A 10,314-nucleotide genomic window follows, 5' to 3' on the forward strand; every position below is an offset into this window, starting at 1 on the left:
AAAGTATGACCTTTTACCAAGGCATTTCCAATAATCACAATAATAACATTTTTAAAATGTTGATGGTTACAAAAATGGGTAAAGCCCCATTTCCATAGAAAATTCAGCTCTCCAAAATAACTCCTCTCCAGGTTTTAGGCAATGCCTTTTGTTTTTAAGCACATGCATTATTTAAGAAGGATCCTATAGCTTCTACCTCTTTGACATCTCCAAAGTCCATTCCTTCCTCCTTCATCCGTTATCCCACCCGCGTTTTTTCCCTCGGAAGACCACCTTTGTGGTCTCTCACCTGGATTATGAAACCACATCCTAACTGATCTCCCTTTCTTCAGTCCCTCTCTTCGGGACCAGTCTCCACACAGCTGCCAGAAAGAGCTCTCTAACACCTGCCTCACCAAGCCACAGCCATGCCTCCGTACCCTCCATACCCTTCATTGCCCTCCAAATAAAACCCAAACTCAGCCTGCATTTAAGACTCCCGTCATCTGGCCCCTACACCCCTTCCCACCTACCTCCAGCCATGCCCTCAACACACATCCTGAATCACCTGCAGTTTTCTGAAAGCATCAGCTTTGCATCCCCTCTGGCCTTGGACACTCTCCCCTCTGTTGCCACCAGACCCCTACCCCTCCGCCCTTCACTTTGACACTTCAGGTCCTCCTAAGCGGTTTCCCTGACCATCGCGACACCCTCCCTACCTCCAGGTTAGGGTAGGACCCTTCCTCGCCGCCCTTCGGTCGCGCTGGACCACCGTGAATCATGCCTCCCAGCTCACGTGTTCCCCCGCCGCCCCCCCGCAGACTGCGGCCCCCCCAAAGTCCCTCCTCATCCTCAGGCCCAGCAGAATGACTGGTACCCAGTCAGCACACGCCTGAACGAGGAACGGTGCGTGTGTGCAGGTGGTCGCTGCTGTCTCACGCCGCTCGCTGGGGAAGCCGACGGCAGAGGCGGGGGCGCAATCCTCCGCGTTCCGGGGCCCGGCCTGGTCGCGCCGTCCCGCGGCCCACGGCCACTGCGCCTTGGTGCACCGGAGCCGGAACAAAGCCGACTGGACCTGCCGGGGAGAGAGGAGGGTAAGGGAACCCGTGCTGAGCCCCGGCGAGCCCTGCACGGGCACCTGCACGCCGCTCTCGGTCGCTGCCGCTAGTGCCCTTGTTCACAGGGAGGGAGACTGAGGCTCAGAGGATGTCCCTGTCCGGAGACACCCAGATAGTAGGGAGGAGCTGAGGTTCCGCCTGACCTGGGCCCGAGGCTCAGCCTAAGCCACAGGGGAGAGAACGTGGTAATGGTAACCCCCCCCCAGGGGGGCCTGAACTCCCCTCGCCTCCTCCCACTGCCCCAGGAGGCCCCTGCGTCTCCCTGCACTTTCCCTGCCTGCTTGCCCGGGAAATGTCAGCAGCCCCTGAGTCCGTTCCTCTGCACCCCCCCTCCTCTGGAACTCTCCTTAGGTGGGAGGCAACTTGAGACTCAGCTCAGATTTTGCCTGAGGTGCAAGTTCAGGAGGGTAAGGTCCGAGTCCGTCTGAGCCGATGTCCTGTCCTCCCCTGGGACCTGGCCCTGCACTCGAGTGGTGACAAATAGCTGTGGGCCCTACAGTGAGCGGGTGTGTCGGTGGAGGGCCAGGCAGGAAGCTCTTCAGCCTCGATCAGCGTGTGAAGCAGGAGTTCTTAGTCTCCCCACTTTATTGGTGAGCAGACTGAGGACCAAAGGTTAGGTAACCTGCCCAAGGTCCGGCAGGCAGTAAACTGAGGAGCCAGGATTCAAATGCAGGTGTTGGGACCCCAGCGTTCAGGCTCTACCCGCTACTTCCCCAGAAAGCCTCAGGGACCCGGGCCAGGCTGGGAGCCTCCTCCAGTCCCTGTGGCGGCCCCTCGCAGAGCAGAGCACTTAGCCTGTCACGGTGCTGACTGGCTCAGAGGGCTCCCTCTGTGGACGCTGACAGGTCTGCTGCCCCCCCCCCCCCCCCCAGAGCACAGACAGGAAATGTCCTATGAATGAGTGAACTACACAACTGCCCTCTGAGATGGAACATACTATCCCTGTTTCATAGTCTTAGGGAGCTTAAATCATTTGCCCAAAGTCTCCTAACTACTATAGAACATACCCTGTCTCACCAAAGCAAATCTTTTTTTTTTTCTTCCCATCATGCACTTCATTAGATGTGCATTAAAGGGTCCGTTTTGACTCACCTACTCATCACTTAGGCTGGATTCCCAGCCTCTACCGTTGGCCCAGAATTTCCAGGAGCCAGTTCGGGCAGTTGGACAGACTTCTGGGAGAGATGAACCCCCCCCCCCAAGGGGCTGCGGCCAGAGTCCATTCTGTAATAAATGGCACTGCCCAAGCCTGACAATCTGGGATCAGAGTTAGAAAATGTAGGCATCCTATAGGATGAATGAGCTGAGGTCTCCGGGGCCCTGGAAATGTTGTCTGCCTTCCTTGGACACACATTGGTAAACAGAGGCATAGTATTTTTCTGAAGAGTTAGCAGCAAGGAGAGTCTTGCTGAATCTTCCCTGTGTTGCGGGGCGGCGGGGGGAGGGGAGGTGTCTAGTGAAAACACATATAAAGGAAATCAGGTTTGGAGGCCGGAACTTTGCTGTGTTCCCAGAGCAGACTGCCAAGGCCCCAGCCAGATGGAACATCCCTCATGTGAATCATCATCTTCCTGCCTGGGTATGCGTGGTCCTTTTCTCATCTCAGAGCATTTCCAGATGCAGCAGGTCTACCTCTCCTCATTCCACAGATGGAGAAACTGAGACCCAGAGCAGTGAAATGACTTGAGCAAGGCTCCCTTCTGGCTTCCCTTCAGCCACACCAAGCACCAATGAAGTAGCAAGTGCAGCATCACCTACATGCCTCAGGTGCCTGATATAAAAAATGGTGCATCTTCTACGTTTTGTACATGGTACGGGAGGGCTTGGACACAAAGGGAAAGGCCCTATTCTCTGGCATGAAAGTACTGTACCATGGGGGCTAAGAACCCAGCCCCTGCCTCCGGGGAGTCCCACAGGAACCAGCAGGGCTATGGTGGGCCAAAACTAGCAGAGGCCCTGAGCAGAGGCGGGGTTGCTGCCTCCAGAGCCTGGGGGTGGGCTCTGGGCTGTGATGCTCCTTTCTTACTGGCACAATATCACTTTACACTTTATCACAAACATGTTCTGATTAACGGAGCCACTGAAAAGGGTGGTGGGAGAGAGCCAGGCGACCTAGGAAAGGCGCCAGACCTAGGAGATGGCCCCAGGCCTGCCAGAGGTCTCTGAACCACGACAGTCCATCAGAATTCTGATTCTAGGGGATCCCTGGGTGGCTCAGTGGTTTAGCACCTGCCTTCAACCCAGGGCATGATCCTGGAGTCCTGGGTTCGAGTCCCATGTCAGGCTCCCTGCATGGAGCCTGCTTCTCCCTCTGCCTGTGTCTCTGCCTCTCTCTGTGTGTGTCTCTCATGAATAAATAAATAAAATATTTTTTTTAAAAAAAGAATTCTGATTCTGGAGGGACTTTGCAGATTACAGTTCAAAAGCAGAAGTCACCTCCTGTCATCCACTCCCAGCTCCCCAGTCCTTCTTCTCAAGGAGGCAAAAGGGTACTGGGAAGAATAGTTCTCCCCTCTGGAGTGAAGGCAAAGAGAAATCACTCATTCAGCTCCTGGCTAACAAGTAGCAATACCCAGGATACCTGAGTGTTTACTACATGTCAGACACTGAGAGGGACTTCCCATGAGTTGTGTTGCTGAACCCTCACAGTGACCCCAGGAGAGCATTCTTTTTCCTTCCATCTGACATAGGAGGGAATGCGACAAATGCGGGACGCCTGCCGGGGCAGTTTTCGGAGTGGCGGCCAGGCCCGGGGACAAGGGCGCTAGGGAGACAGGAGCGATGGTGGGAGACCCTTGCCGGGCGGTGAGAGTACAGTCCGAGGGGCACAGGGGAGCTGTTCGCGCTCAGAAGGGAGAAAGGAGGCTCCCCGAGCCCGCCAGGGCTGCCTGGGCCCGGAGTCACTGCCTCCCGCGTCCCCGTTCCCTCCGGCGGGAGCTGTGCGGGAAGACGCGAGGCTGTGGCCTCAGGGCAGACGCAGGGGCGCGAGGGCCACGGCTTGGCCAGGAAATGGGGGGGCGGGGGGCGAGCGCTGCTCCTACAGGCTGAGTGGGAGGCGCCGGGGCCGCCCCTGAGAGCCTCCGGGGCCGCGGGCCGCACCCGCCCTGCGGGTGGCAGAGGACGCCTCCGAGTCAGCACCCCCCCCCCGCCCCCGACCCGGACCCCGACCCCGACCCCGACCCCGACCCGCCGGGAGGGGAGGGCAGGCCGAGGCGGGCGGGCAGGAGGTGGGCGGGGGGCGCGGCCGAGCGGCTAGGCCTCCCCCTCCAGGCCCGTCTGCGTTCCGCTGGGGGCCTGGGGTTACGGGCTGCGGGCCTGGCGCGCGCCCCTTCACCTCGTCGTATCCCACCCCCACCCCCCGGCCGCTGCCGAGCTCCGATCCGATCCCGGGGCTGGCGACTCGGCCAGGGTCACGCAGCGCTGGGAGGCTCCGGGTCGCGGCGCCTGGGCGGAGCCCGGAATCCCTCTCTGCGAAGCCCTTTGGCGAAGACGGAGACCACGGGAGGGAAAGTGCAGAGACCACCCTGCGGGGCACGTGGTCCCCCAAACTAGGAGGCCCGCAAGCCGTTTGGGCCCTTGCACCGTTCCGGATGCGCAGACTCGCCCCTCTGTTCCTTCCTCCGCCGGGTCAATTCCAGGTCCTTCCAAACTCAGCTCCGGGAAACTTCATCTAAAATGGCTCAGCAAGCAGACTGGGCTCCAGATAAGTAAATATACTATGATCAGTAACTTTCTTGTGCTCCTGTCCTTACCACTTAGACATTGTGAAAAGATGGGCAAAAAGATTCTGTTTATAATAGACACATAAAATACCAGAGAATGTGCTTAAGAAACAACTATAGGAACAAAATGACAAAATTTTGTTTAGAAGTCTGTGAATAAATGAAAGTCACACTGCGTCCTAGATGGAAATATCCCATATTGTAAAGATATATAATCTCCTTCGAATTAATTTCTAAAAGTAGTTAAATAAAATTTCCAACGGGTTTTTAAATTTTTACTTTCCCTTTGGAATCAGCTTTTAAAATTCTAAAATATTTTTTTCAGAAGACTGTCTTTCCAAAATAGCCAAGAGGATTTTGAAAAAGAAGAATCAAGATTCAGAAAGATGCTTGCCCTCCAAACATTACAGGACTACAATAATTTTTGAGTAAGGCTGGTGCAAAAGTAAATCCCTCCTTAGAAGAGAAAGTGATGAAATGACCTAATGCCAACTGAGAATTTAGTATATTATAGCATATGGTCAGTGGGGGGAAAGGGTGGATCATTAAGTAGAGCTGTGATGACGGCCTAATCTTTTGGGGAAAAATTAAGTTACAAACTCACTTCACACTTTCCACCAAAATTAATTTCAAATGAACTTAAGATATCAATGTAAATAATGAGAAGGGGCTAATATAACCTATAGGTGAATGTGCTCAGAAAAGTTGAATTTGAAAAACTCTTGGTAAGTATAATACTGTAAATAGAATCTATAAAGAAAAAAATGACAAATTTGGTTATGTAAAATTTTTTAACATTTCCGTATAAAAACTGGGTAAAACAAAAAAAAAGGAGAATGCATCATATGTTAAAAATAAGAGGATGCTACTGTCTTTAATATATAAACAGCTATTACAAATTAAAAAAGGAGAAGCTTTATGAGAAAAAAAACAATATATACAGATTTTTTTAAAACACAAGTGACAACACAGAAAGAAAAAATTAAGAAATACCTAAGGAAATGCAAATTACAATGACAAAAGATTTTTTTCCTGCCTGAATTGTCAAAGAATAAAAAGAACAGTAAGATGCACTACTGTTGAGTGTGGTCGTTGACTCAACCTTTCCTGAGGGCTATTTGACAAGTAGCTATCAAAAGCCTTAAAAATAAAAAAGAAAAGAAAAAAGCCTCTGACCAATCTTACTTCTAAGAATTTATCCTAAGGAAATCATTAGACAAATTCACAAAGAATGTTCAATGTAGTAATGTTTATTGTAGCAAAAATTGGAAACAAACAAAATACCTCTCAAGAGGAAATTGGCTAAATAAATTAATGTACATCCATACACTGAAATATTAAGCGATTTTTAAAGGTTATGTAGATGTCTTGATTAATATGAAAAAGATGTTTTTCGGGTTTGTATATAAAAGAGCAAGTAACAGAAAGCATATTTTTGTAAAGGTACATATTCAGAGAAAAATTCCAAATGTACTTTGCTAAACTGTCCAAAATGTTTTATCACAACACGCTAATAATATGTTTCCTCTTGGGAAACTTAGCGTCTCACCTCGGGGATCCCTCCCTTCCCTCGCACCTCACTCCTGTTTCTCACCGCGAGGTCAGGCTGGGTGACTGGGTCCCTAGTTGGTCAATGAGCTCTCCTGGGCCTCAGGCGCTGCCACTTACGAGGTGCCCGACAGGAATGAAATTAATGAAAGACCCCTCTCGGTGCTTCCGCGAATGATCGATCAATTGAATGGAATCGAACCGACCGAAAGCCCCTAGGACTGACCCTGCCCCATGGAACAGGAGGAGAGGAGAACCCCAAGTCCGGGTTCCCATCTTCCTCGACGCTCAGCAGCCCTGTGACCCCGGGCTAGCTGGGTGGCCTCGCTGAAGCTCGGAGGACTCGCCTCTAAGACGCGGCGGTCGCAGCTCCCCGGGCCCGCGCCGCAGGGCACACAGCAGGCGCTTAGCGGGACAGGGGCACACAGGCGGCGCTCAAACGCGGAGCACGTCGGTGCGCAGGGCGCAGGGCGCAGGGCTGCGCGCGGGGCGGGGAGCCTGGCGGCCCCGGGCTGGGTCCCGAGAGCGGCGGCGGGCGGGGGCTGGGGCGGGGGCGGGGGCGGGGGCTGGGGTGGGGCGGGGGCTGCGGCAGGGGCTCCCGCGCCCTCGCACCCGCCGGCCGGGCTGCGGGCCCCTCCCGCGCGGGGAGCCCACGGCCGGAGGCTGCGGCCCGGATCCCGCGCGGCCCGACCGCTGGCGGGGGCGGCGCCTCCCGGCCCGGGGCCGCGTTCGCACCTGTGCGGTGGCAACGGGACTCGCTCGCGGGGCGGGGGCCCGCGGATCCCTGGCTGGGCCCCGGGGGCGCGGCCGGCGCAGCTCCGGGAACGAGGCTGGAGGACCCGGAGGGCCACCCGTTGCCGTGGGCGGTGCGTGCACACGTGGGCCGTCCGCGCGGCCGCGGGGAAGCAGCGGACCGGCGGCCTGCGTAGACTCCTTCCCCCCCCCTCCCCCGCCCGGGAAGGAGCTCAGCCCCACTAACGGAATCCGGGGCGGCCGGGGAGGGCTGCGGAGGGGAGGGGCGGTTCCGACCCGGAGCCGCCGGTTTGGGGATAATTACTTTTAATGTCAGAAAGATTTAGTTTAATATCATCTCTATTAGGCCGTCGGGAGGGTAATTAAACGGGCCGCGCCGCAGCCGGCAAGCAGATGGCGTCTGCTCGCTCCGAGCCCGCCGGCAAACAGCGCAAAAGTCAGCGCCTCTCGGGGCCCCGGCGCCCCCCCCCCCCCCGGCACCCCCTCCCCGGCACCCCCGCCCCCAGCCTCGCCCTGGGGCTCCAGCTCCCCGCACCCGCCCTTGCCCGGCCGGGGCGGGGCAGCCCTCGGCGAGCTGGAGGTGGGCGCCGCTGCGGGGAGCCCCTCTGGGCCCGGCGCCCGCACGGGAGGATGCCGAGCTGGCGGGGCGTCGGGGCGCCGTCGGGGGCTCCGCCGCGCTCGGCCCGGGAGTCTGGCTGCGTTTGCCCAGGGTCCAGCCTGCGGCCCTGGCCCGGGCGGGCTCGGGGAGCAGCGGAGGCCCGCGCGTGGGCGCAGGACCCCGGAGGGCCTGGCGGTGGGGCCCTGCGAGCCCAGCCTCCTGCCGGGGCCTCTCGCGCTGGGGCGGCGGCGGAGGTGCGCACACCCCCTGGGGCGCCGCGTGTAGGCGGGAGTTGGATCCCGGACTCCAGAGGACGGAGCTCAACGTGCGGGTTGTGTGTCCAGGTGTGAAGCCGCTGCACCGTGTGTGTAGGACGCAGACTGGGCGCCCTGCAGACACCCCCCTCCTGGTCTGCTCCCCTTGGGGACCTGGGTGCGCATCAGGACCAAGCCAGGGCGGCCTGCGGAGGTCTGGGGGCAGGGGCCTCCACGCGGCTGCTCACGCCGCGTCCCCCCACCCAGGCCACAGCGCCCCTGAGCCCCAGCCCCGGGGCCCCAGGACGGCTGGAGGCCGGGGACCCCGGAGCCGCCGGGGGAGGCGCCCGCCCTCGGGCCAGGCTGGGTTCCAGGCGTGTCCTGCCCCAAGGACAGGGGGCTCCTCAAACACGCGCGGGACAGCGTGGGGTTCTCAAGGCCCCGTGGCTGGACCTTGACTCCCCCAGGTTCACCCCGAAGTCGCGGGGCCCCACAGCGGCCCGGCCGCAAGCGAGAAAAGGCGTGTCTGGGCCGCAGCCCTCCGAAGGCCAGGCAGGTTCCGATCGTTCATTCGTTGGGGGGTTAAAATGATTTCTGGAAAAGCCTGTCCAGTGTTGCCCCGGGAGAGGGCGCCTAGCGGGCGCGGGATCCAGCCCAGCTCTCCCGCCCCCGCGGCCGCCCGTCAACAGGGTCCCTCGCCCCAGGACCTCAGGGCGTCGGCAGGTGGGGTCCGGCCTCCCCCCCGCAGCGCACGGTGCCCCGCACCCCTCCCCGACGTCACCCCACGCGCGGCCCGCGGGGCTGACCCTTGTCCTCTCCCACGCTCCCGCCCGGCTCCAGCGAGCGCAGTTTTCTAGGAGCGCGGGCCTGGTGACGTGGCCGTCAGACGGCGGCGGGGCGGCGCGGGCCTGGGCAGCCTTGGGCCTGGGCAGCCTTCTGGGAGCTTTCGCCAGGCCCCTCCACCGGGTCGAGGCTGGGCTGGCGAGGGCGGGGGCTGCGCCCCGAGGGCCCTGGGCCGGGTCTGCGCGCCCAGTACCTCCGCGCCCCGCGGCGCAGGCCGGGCCCTGGGGCCCCGAAAGTTCTCCAAGCATCAGTGAAACGCGGGGGCGGGAGTGACGGAGAGCGACGGGAAACCTCATTTTCCGCACTAATTAAGCAAATTTTCTGTACTCTGAAGGAAAGAGAAGAGTGGAGAATAAGAAATGGGAGCGAGGGCACACTGGGCGAGGAAAGGCCAGTAAAGGCACGGGGGTGACAACTGGAGAAGGCAAGGTGGCCCTGCGCGAGGACCGCAGCGTTAATTCCAGATGTTGCCTTTCGAAAGGGCAACGAAATGCAGAACCTGTTACCTCCTCTGCAGGTCGGACTGTTCCTGGGGCCGTGACGTCAGTGCGGGAGAGGAAGGCGAAAGTTACAACTAGTCCTGGGGGTCCGTGGCGACCTCGTCTCAGGCCCGGAAGGACGGACAGACGGACGCGCATCCTGCGTTCAAGAGGATCTGGGGAGACAGAGAGTCCACGCTTTACTTTCGTTTAAAAACGAGAACTAAACTTTTCGTTAATTCGGAATAACACCGACAGAAAGAATCCTCCCCCCCCGCCCCCCCCCGCCTACGAGAAATCGAGGTGCTGCGGAGGCGAGGACGGAGCAAGAGGGGCCGAGGGACGGGGTTAGGGACGGGGTTAGGGGCGGGGAGGGAAGATGCGGGCGCGGGGAGCCAGGGCCGCCGGGAAGCGCCCCTCCGCGCTCCCACGGCCCCTCTTTAAGAGCAAGAATCCTCGCAAGGCACACACTTACCCTTCCTGGTGCCCTAGCCTATCGGACATTTTTAAGTGAAGGGCCCGTATTTGAAAGGAGGCAGGAGGAAGCAACCGGGAGGGAGCACGGCCCCCACCGCCCCAGGCGCGCCGGACGTGGGAGCGCACCCGAGCCGCCGGGAGGAGGAAGGAACCGGCCTCTTGGCATTTATGCCATCTGCCCTCCTTCCCCCCCCCAGCCCCCTTCCCCCCCCCCCCCCGTCGCCCTAATTGAATTGTCACCTGCCCCTATCCCGCCCCCGGCCACCAGGGCCCCTGGGGACACTCGGCCTGCCAGCGCCCCGGCCCCGGAGGGCGGCGCAGCCCAGCGCGGCCCAGGAGCGGGGCACGCGCGGCCCGGGACACGCGCGCCGGCCGCCGCAATTGGGCGCAGGCCGCACGCTGCCGGCGCTCGGAACCGCTCGCTCGCTATTTGCCGCGCTCCTCCCGGCGCCCCCCCGCCCCGCCCCGGCGCTCGGCGCAGCTTTTGGAGTTTCGAATCTTTCGGCCGCTGCAGAACGCGGGGCTCCCCGGGCGCGGGCGCGG

The sequence above is a fragment of the Canis lupus genome, chromosome 15 (assembly GCF_003254725.2).
Source record: "Canis lupus dingo isolate Sandy chromosome 15, ASM325472v2, whole genome shotgun sequence".
Lineage (NCBI taxonomy): Eukaryota > Metazoa > Chordata > Mammalia > Carnivora > Canidae > Canis > Canis lupus.